Source organism: Syngnathus leptorhynchus, chromosome 7, assembly GCF_054491065.1.
Source record: "Syngnathus leptorhynchus isolate UIUO chromosome 7, UIUO_Slep, whole genome shotgun sequence".
In the NCBI taxonomy this organism is placed as follows: Eukaryota; Metazoa; Chordata; class Actinopteri; order Syngnathiformes; family Syngnathidae; genus Syngnathus; species Syngnathus leptorhynchus.
Genome location: NC_141201.1, coordinates 9,277,093 through 9,286,152, shown reverse-complemented (window position 1 = coordinate 9,286,152; position 9,060 = coordinate 9,277,093).

Genomic DNA, 9,060 nt, shown 5'->3' with positions numbered 1-9,060 from the left:
GCTGGGGTTCGACTGGGGTTTGGCAGCAAGTAGGAAAGGATCATGAATGAGAAGCTTTGCAAAGCTCTTTGGAACCTACCGTATGGTGAAGAATCTCTGATATATGCACTCCACCGTTTTAAGCAACTTGTTTTTTTCAACTGTTGTATTTTTTTTTTTTTTTTTTTTTTTTTTTTTTTTTAGACGAACTGCTGATGGACGGAGGGACAAACCGGTGATGGAAACCCATTTAAAATGATGAGGACGGACGGACAGATAGAGTGATTAAGATTATAGGATGACTATGACTAGATTATGCATAGGGATATTCATCCAGGGTGTCCAGGTCAGAGACAGAGGATGGACAGGCAACATTTTGCAGTGTCTTCTTGTAACAGTCCACCGTTTGTAACTTCAGAATGTTGTACTAGGTTAAATTTTACTATGAATAGCACTAATGTTATCAGTCAAATGAAAAACTGTCGTGCAGATGGCAGGAACTGAGCGTACTGTTTTAAATCTAGCACCTCTTTAATAAATTCCAGTACCTGAAGTACATTTTGACCTCTTAAAGTTTAAATTAAAGATTGAGCCAATCCGTCCCAATTTTCACTTACAATGTCTTATTAACAGGGGTGTCGGTACACAAATCAATGCTATGGGCTTTTATTTTTTTACTCCCTTTAGCTTTCTTGGTCCACACTAGGATCGATAAAGGTGGGCCGGTCACCATCATTAGCTCAACCAATATGGCTGCTTTATGAACGTTGTCAGGCCAGGGGTAATAATGTGCCATTCGTTTATGACACCATATAAGTTTAATGCTGTGCCTTGGCAGTAAATATCCATAATATTTAAAGCAAGCTATAGTTTAATGGCTGCCACAGGTCGCCAATGTCGCGCTTTTAGCCAACGGACTGTCAGGCATGGTGTGTAATGAACTGAGGTGGCTTTTTGAGGAAAAAATGAGGATGGTGATACTGGACTTGGCCCTGACCCCACAAGTAGCACAGTGTAGAGTGTTTGCTTTTGCTGCTGTACGTAGTATATAGTGTACATTATGATTTGCTGCATATACATTTTTTTTATGTTTAGTTGTCAGTGCGCTTATGGTAACTAGTGACGTTGGTGTTTATTTCATTTCCAACTGCTTGCAATGATTGAACTTTGTTACTTATAATAGAGTCTTTGCTACATATGTTGCTACTCACCATTATGTTTAGATTCACTTCTGCCTTTATATTGTTTAGAAATAATGTGCAGTTGCCACCTACACTTCAGCACTCATTCCGCGCACTCATTGCCTGACGTACATATGAGCATTATAATAATAATCATAACAATAATAATACCTATGTATAGTTTTTTTTTTATGTTTGGGGAGGGGGGAAACTCCCTATTCTATTTTCCGAATAGAAATGAATTTTCTACACTACATTGGACGACACCCGCATATAATCACAGGTACTCCAGATATACCAGTTCTTGGATGAGTAAAAAAGTCGTGGATTATTTAAAAAAAATAATGTGCATGTTGTACCACTCCTCATGCCCGAAGTCAACAATGCTCCATCTTAACCACAAGCCTAATATTTAGTAACTTTCTGCTGCTCATGCCCATACTCCACCAACACTCACTAACACCATACAAGCGCGAAGCTTAATGAGGCATGCAAAGTAATTAGTGCAGACAAAAGCCTCCATCAGCTCACATTGCCTTCATCTTCTTTCTGCACATATTGTTTCTCATCTCTTTCCCCTCCGTTCTCATCTTTTCATACCCTTTCATCCCATTCCTCTTATCAAGCGTGCTAGCCTTGGTGCCAAAAGGATAAAGCTTATTTAAAGTTAAGAAGACAGGAGAATTTTCATGAGACGCAAACAAAAAAAGACGAAGTGGCTAAGGAGAAAGACGGATGGACAATCTCACAAGTGACAGACAGCTTCTAAGTTAACAAGCAGAGATTAACCAGAGGAGAAGAAGTGAGAGGTGAAAACTGAGATGTGATGAAACTTGAAGCAATTTCCCTCCCCAGCAGGGTAAAATGCGATAGCCGCCTTCTGTCTGATTGATGCCAACCCGTGTTTTTGTCTTTTGGCCCAAAACAAGCTTGCTGTTCATCAGCGCCGAGCAGCCCAGGCAAGACAAATCGATTAATGGAAGAAAGATTTATAGAAAGATCGCAACTTTCAAGAGCTTTTGCATTAACTTTTCACCCTGATGCAGGGATCTTGTTAGTGCTGGCGGGCCCTGCTTTAGCTCTTTGCATCCTCAATGCAGTCTGTGTGCAAAATGGACTGCTGCCACATGCTGGATTAAATGACACAAGCATCCATCTTTTTCTACAACGCTCATGATGTTAAGAGTCAGAACGGGAGAGACTCTTCGGTAAAAAGGCAAGCATCAAAGGATAGACTATGTGTGATAGGTTTTTGGTTTGTTTACTATTATTTCTATTTATTTATTATTATTGCATCGTGTCTAAAAAGTGAAATAAGATTAAGAACGTGATGTGAAAAACTAATTTCAGGACTCACCTTAGATTCAAAACAGTAAAACAACAGCTTCACAGCATGTGTTGTCTAATGTTATCAAAGGTAAGGTAGTGTTTTGTTGTCCACAGCGGTTATCTTTTCAGTTTTTTTACATTTCAAAGATGCAAACAGATTGGGCTAAAAGGTCTTTGTTGTTTTTGTGTTTATTTATCTTACTTTACTTTTTATTCTTGTACATTTTTTCATGATTGTAACTGGAACACTATTTTCATTGAAATGTTTTCTATCTGGAAATGTGTTCAAAACCCAAACATATGAAATATTAACCAGCAGTTCATGTGTTCAACATTATTTCTTATCCAGTCGTTCAAATTTGCATTACCTTGCAAAAAATACAAGCAAGACTCCAAGAGTGAAGAAAGCCTTTCACCAAAAATATCAATTATTTCCTTTTTGTCAGCTGCAATTTATTTTGTCCTCAACGGTTTATCACTCCCCCCACCCCCTTTCATTGTTTTTATTTTGTGAATGTAGCGTGTTTATATTAAAGGCATCTCAAGGCAGCGGGAAATGGCTGAAGTGGAGAGAAAAAAATTGTTGACACTTCTCTTGTCTGCTCAGACGCTGTAACAAGATGATGAGCTCACAGAGCTGGTTAGTCATGCGCATGGGAGGTCACGAGCATGAGGAAGGTGGGATGAAGGTGTGAAAGATGCTGGGAGTCAAAACTGGTCTAAAGCTGCAATGGACTGACCTTATGCAAGACTCAATCTTTCTTCCATCTACCATGCCTCTTAATGAATTCTTTTGGAGGATATACGTTTTATTTCATCTGGTGATGCTCCACTTGCCCTCCCGTCTCACATAGAGACTGCACTGTTTCCGCCGAGGATTTTCCTGAAATATCCACCAATTCTATATAATTAAAACTACCGTTTTTATTTTTATCTTAGGCTTGCCTTCAAAATGTAATGAATCTTGTGACTTTTACGAGCAAGAAACATTTTGTTCTCCCCACTTTTTCACACTTTAACAAGAAATACATTTTTTTATTGCTTTAAGTTAAGTTTGGTCAAAAGACGTCCCCAGAAGAATGGAAATTACTTTATTTCTTTCCATATTCCCTTCCAATAGCTGTACCTAATATGTTTTATTGATGTTTTTGGCAAGTTTAGCAAAAAATAAATAAAAAAAATACCATATCATGTCAAAGGTCACATCAGCATGCACCAGACAGGGTTTTACTTCTTCAGCCGTGTTTTGACAAAACACAGTTTGTCAATAAATCTTTCTGTCCATGGGCCTTTGTCTTCCCACCGCCTCATCCTTTAATATCCCAAAGTGCTATTACAGTGCAGACACGGCTGTCTCTGACTCACTGTATGAAAGGACATCGCCTGACATCTTGTGTGTGTTTGGGTTGTGTTAGCACGGTAAAGGACACGAGTCAGTGAACAAGGTCTGACCACTGAACCATACAGTCGGAGAGGACGACCGTGGGGGCTTTGCATGGAGCATAAGAGCTTGAGAAGCAATTGTTCAGAGAGCCATCACCTTTCTCAATATACTCTAGTTAATGTATGGACATCTTGAGGTATAATGCAAATGCAGATTGGAGGGATGAGATGAGAGACTGTGATTGACTTGCAATCCAGTATACGTCTATGAAACATATTGCTTATATTGAGGTGCACTGGCCACCAGAGATACACTATCAGTTCTGGGGATGAAAAATAGTATTTTTTAGGGATTCTGTCAGTCATGGGCATGTAAAATTGTCAGCACCTTTTTCCTCCTTCCACCTCCCTTGATGGTGAACAATACTCGTTTGAATGCAGGCTTTTCTGTGTGGAATTTTTACGTTCCTTTTTTTCCACTCTGCCATAGTCCAAAAAGATTTAAGATTAGAAGACAAGACAGCAAGTGGAGCTTCATGTTTTAGTTCTGAGTTCACTGACAAAAACAGGGAAGCCGTTCCCAAAATGCAAGCTGTAAAAAAGGCTGTTGCCAAAGAGCAACGTCATATGGTGGCACTTGTTTTAGTAGCTTCGAGGCGACAAATAGTAAAAAGACCAAAACTCTCAGACGACTGTCCAACATTTTTTCTCCCGGCAAATAGCCGTGCTGTAATAACTGAAATTACATTTACATTTGACCCCAAAAGACAATGTTGTCAATTAATTGTCAAAGTTATAATATATAATTATTGTTAGTTTTGTAAATGCACAATGTAGTTTGAGTCAGCTTTTGTTTTTTAAAAAGCATTTTTGTTTTCATGTTATTGTTTTTTCCAATTTTAGTTTAGTTTTATTTTGGAAGTATTCCTCTGGTAAAATAGCCTTGCTGTGAGTTCAAATCACAGCTTTTCAGATTTCTATTCCTGTTTTACTGTTGGAAAGGAACAGTAAACAACTTCATGCTCATGTTTGTGTGAAAGAAAGATGAAAACACTGAGCTCTTGGCAAGGCGAAAACAATTTAGTCCTTTTTGACATAAAGTCTTTTCCTCTGGAGAAGGTTATCTTTGGGATCTGTGCACCGGACCCAGACAGTGGTGCGTGGATGTTTTCCCCGCCTGCTGCTGATTGAGCAAAGTGAAGACAACAAGCTGTATGCTGCTGTCAGCATACACCCATCAGAGGTTCAGTTCGCAGCTAATGATGAACGTGTGACTGCTGTATTGGAACAAACATGTCTGTGCTTCGTGTTAGAGAACTTTCAGTAGAACTAAAAATTGAAATCCTCCTAAATTAAATATCATAATGTCACTGTGAAAATGTGCATTAGTATTTACCTACATATTTCAGGCATATAATAAATTACATTAAAACATTTGGCAAGATTCTGAAGGCAGAAGTGGGTAGTAAACGCTCCATTGACTCAGTTACATTTAATACATTTAGGTATTTTTTGTATCATTTGTATTTCTCAGAGTAGTTTTAATGCAATATAGATTTGATATCAAAGTGCTCTAATTGGTACAGTATCACCAATACGTGTTCTTCTCAGAGTGTAGTTGTGAAAAAGGAAACTACTGGACGACCCGTCTTTTTTTTTTTTTCCCGCTCTTCTTCTCTTTGCTGTTGACAGTTCACTGTCAGGACTGTTGATAAAACAAGCTGTTTCCTACAAACAAGCTTCAAAAGTAACACCGAAACAATGGTACAGTTAATGATGAGCAGCAAAGGTGGATTCCCGGTTATTAAATCTAAGGCTGGTCTAAGGTGCAGGGAGCCCTTTTTTTTTATTTCTAAGCCTCAAATTCTTTAATGGAAGGCAATGGGTGTTCATTTTCAGCTGATTATGATGTATATCCTCAAGGCAATAATAGAATTTGCCTCATTAATCAAAGTCAATACATCCTTGAAAGTAAACATGATGTCAGTGTAAAGGAGCAAGCAAAGATAAATTAGGCTTGAAATGTGTAATGAGACATAAACAACATTTTATGAAATATCTTGTGGAAGTGGTTAAAGGTTATGGCGTTCCACAAACTTTTCTCTCCAAAGGCCGAATACTGGTCTGTGTAGGATATAATGTTCTCTTTTTCCCTGGGGGAGCCCAAAATGATTGATGAATACAATTTGATTATTCAAAACATTATTTGTTTAAATTGCATACACAGTTATGCCAATGTTTTGTAAATGACTACCTGAATAAAGCTGGCTGGATAAAATTTTACGTTATGACCGTACCCAAGGCAGTATTATTCATGATTTATAATCTTACTGGATTACGGACTGGAAAGACAAACAAATCAAAGGCCGCACATGTTGTGCCTTGAGGCATGGCAAAGATGAACGATAGTGGTGAGCTGAAGATCTGAAAAAGGAAGAAAAAAATCCCACCAGGGCAGACAAAAAGAAAAAATACAGTGCACAACCTTTTCCCTTTATAGGCCAGCTCCAGATCAACGGAGACCCAGGAAATTAAAGAAACAAATCACATATCCACAGCTGCTCTGTTCAACTACAACTCATGAATCAGTTAGAGACACCACGATGGTGCTAAACAAATGATGGCTACTTCAGGGCATCACAATGCTTGTTCTGTTTCCACATACAAACAGCAATACTGTCTTCCCTATTTCTATTTAAAAAAAAAAACCCTGCGCCTTCATTGGGGTTTAACGTGCTGATCTTCCTGTAGATCTAGGTTTTATTTGCCATAGTTTATCTAAAATGTGTGGGACCATTTGCTTTGGAAAATGCTTTCGAAAGAAATTCTGATTTTGAAACGAGACAAGTCAAGCAACGAAGACTTCAACGTTGTCAAAAAAGGACCTTCCTTCCATTTCCAACATCACATTTTTGTAAAGTGGGATTTTATGTAAAAATCGTCACCAAAACAAAATGATGGGCTGGACTGCACAAGGCACTTTGGAGTGCATTGTTTCCAATTGCCACAAGATGTGAACGGCTCATTGAAAAAAACATACCAAAAAAACCTCCCACCAATACCCATTACCATTGTGTCAAAATATGGGGGGGAAAAGCAAAAGCCAATTCCTCCTCTTTAAACAGCTGCATGCACAATAACAGCTGTGGGTAGCCAATTTTGAACCGCAAGTCATGTGTCATTGGGTGGAATGGAATTAAACTAACACATATTACAGAAATAAAACCAATGTGGTATTTGTTGATAGTACTTTCATTTTAATTCAAACCACAGGGAGCTTTTTTCTGCAAGAGTCAGCTGTTTGACCTATGAGGAAACCACAAATCCATTTAGCTGACGTGAAAATCAAACACTGAAAGTTTTAGCGCCCAATATCTGCAAAATAGTATGTTTTGAATGTAGCTCGACAGTATCAACACATCTTGGTGGATTGTTAAATTAAAAGTATGATGGCATAGTACCTAAAGTGCCCCAGTATAACAGTAGCGGCAGTAAGACAAAAATTAACTATGGAACAGAATTCTTTTTGTCAAACTCTTTCCCTCGACGGAGGGGACGTCAGAGAGTGGCCAATGGTGGCCAAGGCCTTGCAGACACTACAACGGCTGTTTGATGTCACAAAGCCCCCTACTGAGCCCAGTTGGTGTTCTGATCCCTCGACTGCTCCTGGGTCAAAAACAATCCTGGTTGGTTGGGGGGGGGTGATGGTGATGGTTCGATGGGGTGGGAAGTGGGGTCTCAAGGGGTTCAATGAGGCCTGACCTCAAAGCACCCGAGTGGTGTGCCAGATAGGGAGGGTTCCTGAGCCCCCTACATCAAATTGATGCTGGGATTTCGGATGCTCCTTCTGTGTCCTGGGGGTTGGTCGAGTTTGAATGTAGCACAAACCAGTCTCCTGCTTAAAGCAGGGTGAAGGCAAGTGTGGTCCTATGGAGCCGTTGTCTGACTTGTTTTGTAAGTTTCCCACACCAGCTAGTTGCAGGGTACATACAGAGGTGAACAACCGATCACACGTGCACTGACACTCAGCGGGAATCGATCCCACGCTGCCCGCACACAAGTCAGCCGAATGTACCCACTGGCGACTGTTTCCATCAATTGTAGTGAGATGGGCATCTGTCAGTGACGGAGTGAGAGGTTAGTCGGCACTTGACCCAGGTAGAGACATGGATGGATTTTAAACCGTTTATGTCTAGGGATGGGAGTTGAGAATCGATTCTTGTTGAGGACCTGTTCCCACATTACCAATTCCTTGGAATTGTTTGCTATTTTTTCTAACAATTCCCTTCACGATTCCAGTCAGCACTGATTACGTCACTACGCATGTTACGTTATGTTACGCACACTACGCAACATGCTTGCGGCGTAAGTTACAAGTGCAGCCAGAAACAATGATGAACAATGATTGAACATAAGCCAAGAAAATGTTGTGGCAAGGTCTCCCAGGCCACATACAATTAATTGGAGGGCCAAAGAGGGCCCACGGACCTTGAGTGTAACATCTGTGACCAAGAGGTTGCATTGTATCATATCAGAAAAATAACTTGTGTTCACTAAATGAATAAAATCTGCAAGTCCTGTGCTGCTGTGCTGACCGTGACCCCCTGATGTGGTGGCATATGTTAATAAAATGCAATGCAATGCAGAACTCGTCCAGCATCCTAATTTACTGGCATGTCAAAATTAATTTAGTTTATTACTGAGAATTCCACGAGCCTACGCTGCAGCATCCACTTGACATGTGCCTGTGCGTGTATTGGTTTGTGTATGGCCATGAATATTGCTCAGCCCTGCTTAGGCACGGACACTGTGTGCATGGATGTAACTGACAGCCTCATATACCAATCTCCATATTCATTGTTCTCATTTAAATACAGTGCTTATTGGGTGATGGTGGTGATTATTACCTGTTGTGGATCGTGAAGGGCATGTGCTCCCACTGGGCCTTTTTTTTTTGTTTGTTAGAGAAACCTGAGTATTGCTCACTGGGGACTGGTGAGACATGACAGCAGCATGGAAGAGCCTCTCCACAACAGAAGAGGTTCTCCCTTATCAAGCCATTGAGAGCTATCATGCAGGAAATGCAACAGCTGTTATGTATATCTTCCGAAGGAACTTATGCAAATTGCTAATTATACTATGGAATGATGTGAAATGTTTGAAAGATTGATAGGAAAGATCAGCTGAT